The sequence below is a fragment of the Octopus bimaculoides genome, chromosome 5, assembly GCF_001194135.2.
Source record: "Octopus bimaculoides isolate UCB-OBI-ISO-001 chromosome 5, ASM119413v2, whole genome shotgun sequence".
Taxonomy (NCBI): domain Eukaryota; kingdom Metazoa; phylum Mollusca; class Cephalopoda; order Octopoda; family Octopodidae; genus Octopus; species Octopus bimaculoides.
The window spans coordinates 17,933,454-17,939,876 of record NC_068985.1 but is presented as its reverse complement, the minus strand read 5'-3'; the positions used below and the strand labels follow the sequence as shown (position 1 = coordinate 17,939,876).

General features: G+C 39.1%; 1 protein-coding gene across 1 annotated transcript in view; it reads right to left on the bottom strand.

Annotated features, from left to right (window-relative positions):
• The window catches only part of LOC106868442 (uncharacterized), a 19,606-nt gene that overhangs the window by 11,871 nt on the left and 1,312 nt on the right, over window positions 1-6,423 (bottom strand). The gene's annotated exons all lie outside the window — the stretch shown is intronic.

The following is a 6,423-nucleotide window of genomic DNA, read 5'->3' as shown; positions in this document are numbered from 1 at the left end:
GGAGAGCAAGATGGGGAGAGGGCTCTTGCCCTAGTGGTCGGGGCGCTTGTATGTTTTTCGTGGGGCCTCCATGAGTTGCCCTGAGTTGCTTGCCTCTTTTAGGCATTTTATTTGTTATATTTTTCATTGTTGTCAACATTTTACACGACACTTTACGTAACCCCACTTTGTCCTTCATGTTTTGTAATGTCCAATCTTATTTCTGTCGGCCCTTGTGGCTAATAAAGAAAGGATTATTATTATTATTATTATTATTATTATTATTATTATTATTATTATTTGGTTAACGATGCACAGCTGCATCTGATATATTATTTGGTTGTTGTTTTTCACAATTTTATAATGGGTATTGTCTAAAAATAAAGTTAATGTGACATTTTATATTGTTCTATATTCATGATAATTAAAGCACTTATTTGCCTCTTTTATAACAGTGTTTTTATTGTTTGACACTTTGCATAAAAGGAAAAGAAAACAACTTCCTATCCAAAATCAAAAGTATTTTTCAAAAATCAAAAATATCAACAAGGTTATGGCAGAAAGATAACAGTTTACTGAAAGTGGCCGTCCTCAGCTTCAAGACGGCTCTGGAACACGGCGCATGCGTTCTTCACTGTTTCCCTGAGAAAATCTTCGAACACCTCCTTTATCTTGGCCCACCAGCTCGGCCTTGGTATTGCAGACAGAGCGGTTAGTGTCTTTCTCAACTTCACTCCACACATGGCAATCCATGGGATTACAATCGGGAGAATAAGGAGGCTAGAAATTGGGGCTGGTGAAGTCGTAGGAATTCTCCGACAACCACTTCTGGCTCTTTCTGGAAGTATGGCAAGCAGCTGAATTCTACTGCCACACATATGGCCTTTGTGTAGCAATCTCCTCCAGCCAGGGTTTGACCACTGTCTCCAGACGCTTCACATAGCCGTCTAAATTAAGCCTAAGATCTGGTTCATCCCTTACTGGATGAATCCTGGTGTGCGGATGCAGCCAGAATGCATGGTGTGTCTCTTTTTCGTAGTCTGCGGTGCAGAAGTCCATACCATATCTTATTTATTTACTGCTTACAAGGGGCTAAACATAGAGGGGACAAACAATGACAGACAAAGGGATTAAGTCGATTACATCGTAACTGGTACTTAATTTATCGACCCCGAAAGGATGAAAGGCAAAGTTGACCTCGGTGGAATTTGAACTCAGAACGTAGCGGTAGACGAAATACCTATTTCTTTACTGCCCACAAGGGGTTATACACAGAGGGGACAAACAAGGACAGACAAACAGATTAAGTCGATTATATCGACCCCAGTGCGTAACTGGTACTTATTTAATCGACCCCGAAAGGATGAAAGGCAAAGTCGACCTCGGCGGAATTTGAACTCAGAACGTAACGGCAGACGAAATACCGTCAAGCATTTCGCCCGACATGCTAACGTTTCTGCCAGCTCGCCGCCTTTCCATACCATATCTTACTGCCTTTATAGTATTTAGAAAGCATTGAACAGCAGTCACGATGTCGGTATTTTGATAACCTGCGCGAATCATCGTGATACGGGTAACACTTTTCCAATATTCAGATGACTTTCATGTCACCTAACTTTTTCTCAACTAAAACTTTAATCGTCATACTCTCCAACACCACTGACTGTTCACCACGACCTGGTCTTGAAAAAAGATAAAAGAGACATAAAAAGAATCGTCACATTCAGCCTGAACACTCGATAGTTTTCCATTCTGTTGGACTTCGGTTTCGGAAATGGAAGTTCATTGTATGGAAACGTAAATATAATCTCACAAAATATGTCTAGTATTTCGTTTCTTCCTTTTGTTTGGTTGTAGTAGCTTTTGTTTTAAGCTATAGATTGGTCGTTGTTATCTTTATCGATTAGTTTCTCCGTTAACCTTAATTTTCTGCAGAAGTTTGAAATGTCATCTTCTACTTCACTAAGGTTAGCATACTGTAGTATGCCAACATGTATGTGTGTGTGTGTACATATATATATATATATATATATATATATATATATGGGAGAATATACAAATAATAACAACAGACGAGGACAGGTGGTGTAAATAACAAAAGTATATATTAGTATGACGCTCGGGAATACGGAAAGTCTTTGACGTTTCGAGCTACGCTCTTCAACAGAAAGAATACGGAGACAAGGAGAAAAACACGGAGAAAAAAAATTGAATAGTGTTCAGTCAACGGTCAATCATAATAATAAACAGAAACTTACAGCTGTTTCGGCCTAGCGTTGGCATGCCCCATTCTATCCGAATAGCTCCTGCCGGAGTAATTAGCAGATGAAATGCTGAAATGGGGGTACATGCATGATTCGCTAGGCCTCTTCAGAGATTCACAATGGTATATATATATATATATGCATACACACACACCAAAATACATAAACACATACACACACATATGTACATATATATACACGTGCTTGTGTATGCATGTATATATGTGTGTGTGTGCGCGTGCGTACGTGATTAGCCGTCACTCAGAAGACTTGGTTGTTTGTGCGACGCTTTCGCAAATAGTTTAAGAGTCTATGTAGTCGCGAGCAGACATTGACCCTCCACCACCACCACCTCTCATCCTTCCTACCCTTGAAGCAGCGGAACATCGAGGATGTGGTTGCCGGAGGCAGAGAGAATTGCACCAACACTCGGCTGGTGCTCATTTTTAATCTGAACCGACTGGAGATGCACCACCATGTCAAGGATTCGAACCTACAACTTTAAGATCGTGAGCCCAATACCCTAGGCATCAAGCCACTACCATTACTACACTGATACACGCAAACACAAATATACATACATGCATACATATATATATATATATATATATATATGTAATGCAAGAGAGTTAGGGGTTGAGGATTCAACCCACTAAGGGATAGTATCTATCCAATATACTGCTGGGAGGGTACCCAATTATTGTTACACTAGTGTTATACCAAGTGTAATAAGTGAGTGCGGGTAAAAGGGGGGTTATTTTACCCTAAATTTATATAGCAATTAGAAAATGGAGGAGAATATGCGGTACTCAACGACTTGCAGACAGTGTATTCCGTTGAATTAATTAACTTATTTTGTAACTAAAATGGCAAAAACCACAACATACAAATGCTTATGACATACCATGTTATATTAACAATCGAGGTTACAAATAAACAGTACATTAGGAATTTGAGAATAAACAGAAACTTACAGCTGTTTCGGCCTAGCGTTGGCATGCCCCATTCTATCCGAATAGCTCCTGCCGGAGTAATTAGCAGATGAAATGCTGAAATGGGGGTACATGCATGATTCGCTAGGCCTCTTCAGAGATTCACAAAAATTCAACACAAATATAAAGTAAAAAATAAAAATAAAATAGAAATAAAAATAAGAATACAGTAAAAATAAAATAAATGAAAAATGAGAATATAAAGAATATAAGGCACATAAAAAGCCTACAAACAGTATATAAGGTCATACAAATAGTTATAGACACTCCAATACACATGTCTGTGTCTGTGTGCATAACCATACTTGGATATCAAAGGATTCAAAAGCATATATATACGTGAGTACATATGTGTGTATATATCTATCTATCCCCTCACACATACGTACACACATACATATATGTATACACAGACATTCCCATACGTACATGGTCCCTGGCACCAACGTTATTCGTTGTGTTTTGAAGGCTGTTTATGTTCAGCAAAAATTTTTTAAAAAACATAAACAGCCTTCAAAACACAACGAATAACGAAGGACTGCTGCAATAATTGTGTGAATCTAAGAGGAGAATATGTTGAATAAAATCATAATTAAATGATCCACTTGTATTTTCTTTTACCCAAAGCCAGGAACTTCTCAGCCCTCACTCGTAATACGAAATGAACTGGCCGAATCGCTAGAGCGTCGGAAAAATGCTTTGCAGCATTTGTTACGGCTTTTTACGTTCTGAGTTCAAATCCCTCCGAGGTCAACTTTGCCTTGCATCCCGCCGTCGTCGATAAAATAAAATCCAGTCGAGTAAGTCAGTGGTTTCGAGTAACCTCCCCTTCTCAAAATTGTTATGGTTGTGCCTAAATTAGAAACCAATAATCCATTCCGTTAAAGCCCAAGACCTGGAATTTTGGGTGAGGAACTAGTCAGTTACATCGAACTAGTCAATTACATCAAGCACTGGTGCTTGACTGGTATTTGCTTCATCGATCCCAAAAGAATGAAACGCAAAGTCGACTTCGGAGGAATTTGAACTCAGAACGTAAAGACGTTCGAAATACGACTAAGCATGCATTTTGTCCGGAGTGTTAACGATCCTGCCACTTTTAAATTTGAAACCGAAAATGGTTTCAGATTTTGGCACAAGGCCAGAATTTTTTGAGAGGAGGGGGAAGTCGATTACAACGACCACAGCTCTTCACTGGTATTGATTTCATCGACCTCGGCAGAATTTGAAGACAGTATGTAAAGACAGACAGAATACCGATAACTAAAGGCAACGAACTGGCAGAAACGTTCGCACGCCGGGCGAGTGCTTACCGGTATTTCGTCTGCCGCTACGTTCTGAGTTCAAATTCCGCCGAGGTCGACTTTGCCTTTCATCCTTTCGGGGTCGATAAATTAAGTACCATTTGCATACTGGGGTTAATCTAATCGACTGGCCCCCACTCCCCAAAAATTTCGGGCTTTGTGCCTAGCGTAGAAGAGGAATGCCGGTAAGTACTTTTTCCGGCGTGCTAACGGTTCTGCCAGCTCGCTTCCTTTAAATTAGAAAACTATGGGGAGGTAATTATGCTTTTTTTTATTTTCTTTATAATTTGATATTTTATACTTTTAATGTTTTTTTCCTTCCCTATCTTCCTGTAAAAATACGTTGTTAATAAAATGTTTCAAAATGTTAATAACAATAATAATAATCCTTTCTACGAAAGGCACAAGGCCTGAAATTTCAAGGGACGGGGACTAGTCGAGTATATCCACCCCAGTGTTTCACTGGTATTTAATTTATCAAGCCCGAATGGATGAAAGGCAAAGTCGACCTCGGCGATATTTGAGCTCAGAACGTAAAGACGAACGAAATGCCGCTAAGCATTTTTCCGGGCGTGCTAACGATTCTGTCGGTTCGCCGCTTTAATAATAATACTAATGATTTGTTTTTATTAACCACAAAGGGTTTACATAAAAGAAAAGAATTATAGACAACACAGGACAAATACAAGGTGGGAATAATAATAATAATAATCTTTTCAACTGAAGGCACAAGGCCTGAAATTTGTGGGGAGGAGACAAGTCGATTAAATCGACTCCCAGTATGTCTCTGGTACTTAATTTATCGATCTTCAGTATCTCACTGGTTCTTAAGTTATCGACCCCGAAAGGATGAATGGCAAAGTCGACCTTGGTGGAATTTGAACTCAGAACGTCAAGATGGACAAATTATAATAATGATGATAATGATAATAACAATAATAATCTTTTCTACTGAAATTTTTTTGTGTGGGGGCGAGGCAGTTGATTAGATCGCTCCAGTACGCAACTGGTACTTAATTTATCGACCTCGAAAGGATGAAAGGCAAAGTCGACCTCGGCGGAATTTGAACTCAGGACGTCAAGGCGGACGAAATGCCGCTTAGCATTTTGCCCGGTGTACTAACGATTCTGCCAGCTTGCCACCTTAATAATAATAATAATAATAATAATAATAATAATAATAATAATAATAATAATAATAATAATAATAATGATGATGATGATGATGATGATGATGATGATGATGATGATGACAGAGTGATAGATGGAAATAGGCCAAACATTATATTGAAGGATTTGAGACAAAACTCATACCTCTTCATTAATATGACTGTCTCAATCGATATAGATATATATCAAGACCTACCAAAAATGAGCAAGTATAAAGATCTTGAAATAGAAATTGGCAAAATGTGGAACCTCAAGACTAAAACAATACCTGTTGTGATAGGTGCTCTAGGAATGATAGCAAAAGAGGCTGGTTGCTACTTATCCCAGATACCTGGAAATCCAAAAATGGAAGAAATTACAACCTAAACAAAACAACCCACAAATACAAGACACACACTATACAGCATTTACCCAGTGAAATAAACTTCCACCAGCAAGCGTGAAAACCAAAGCATTACACACTCAACACAGTACAAGGAGTAATACAACAAAAGTCCGCACAACACCTCAAGAGAAAAAAAAAACTAACACAAAACAGTGCCGGGACGAGTTTGCACACCCCTAACAGCGGAGAAGAACACAAAATGCTACACACACCCCACCAACACGGAAGTGTAGCAGGTGATGCAGTAGAAATATGCCTCAAACAAGGCGGTGAGCTGGTAGAAACGTTAGCACGCCGGGCGAAATGCTTAGCGGTATTTCGTCTGCCGC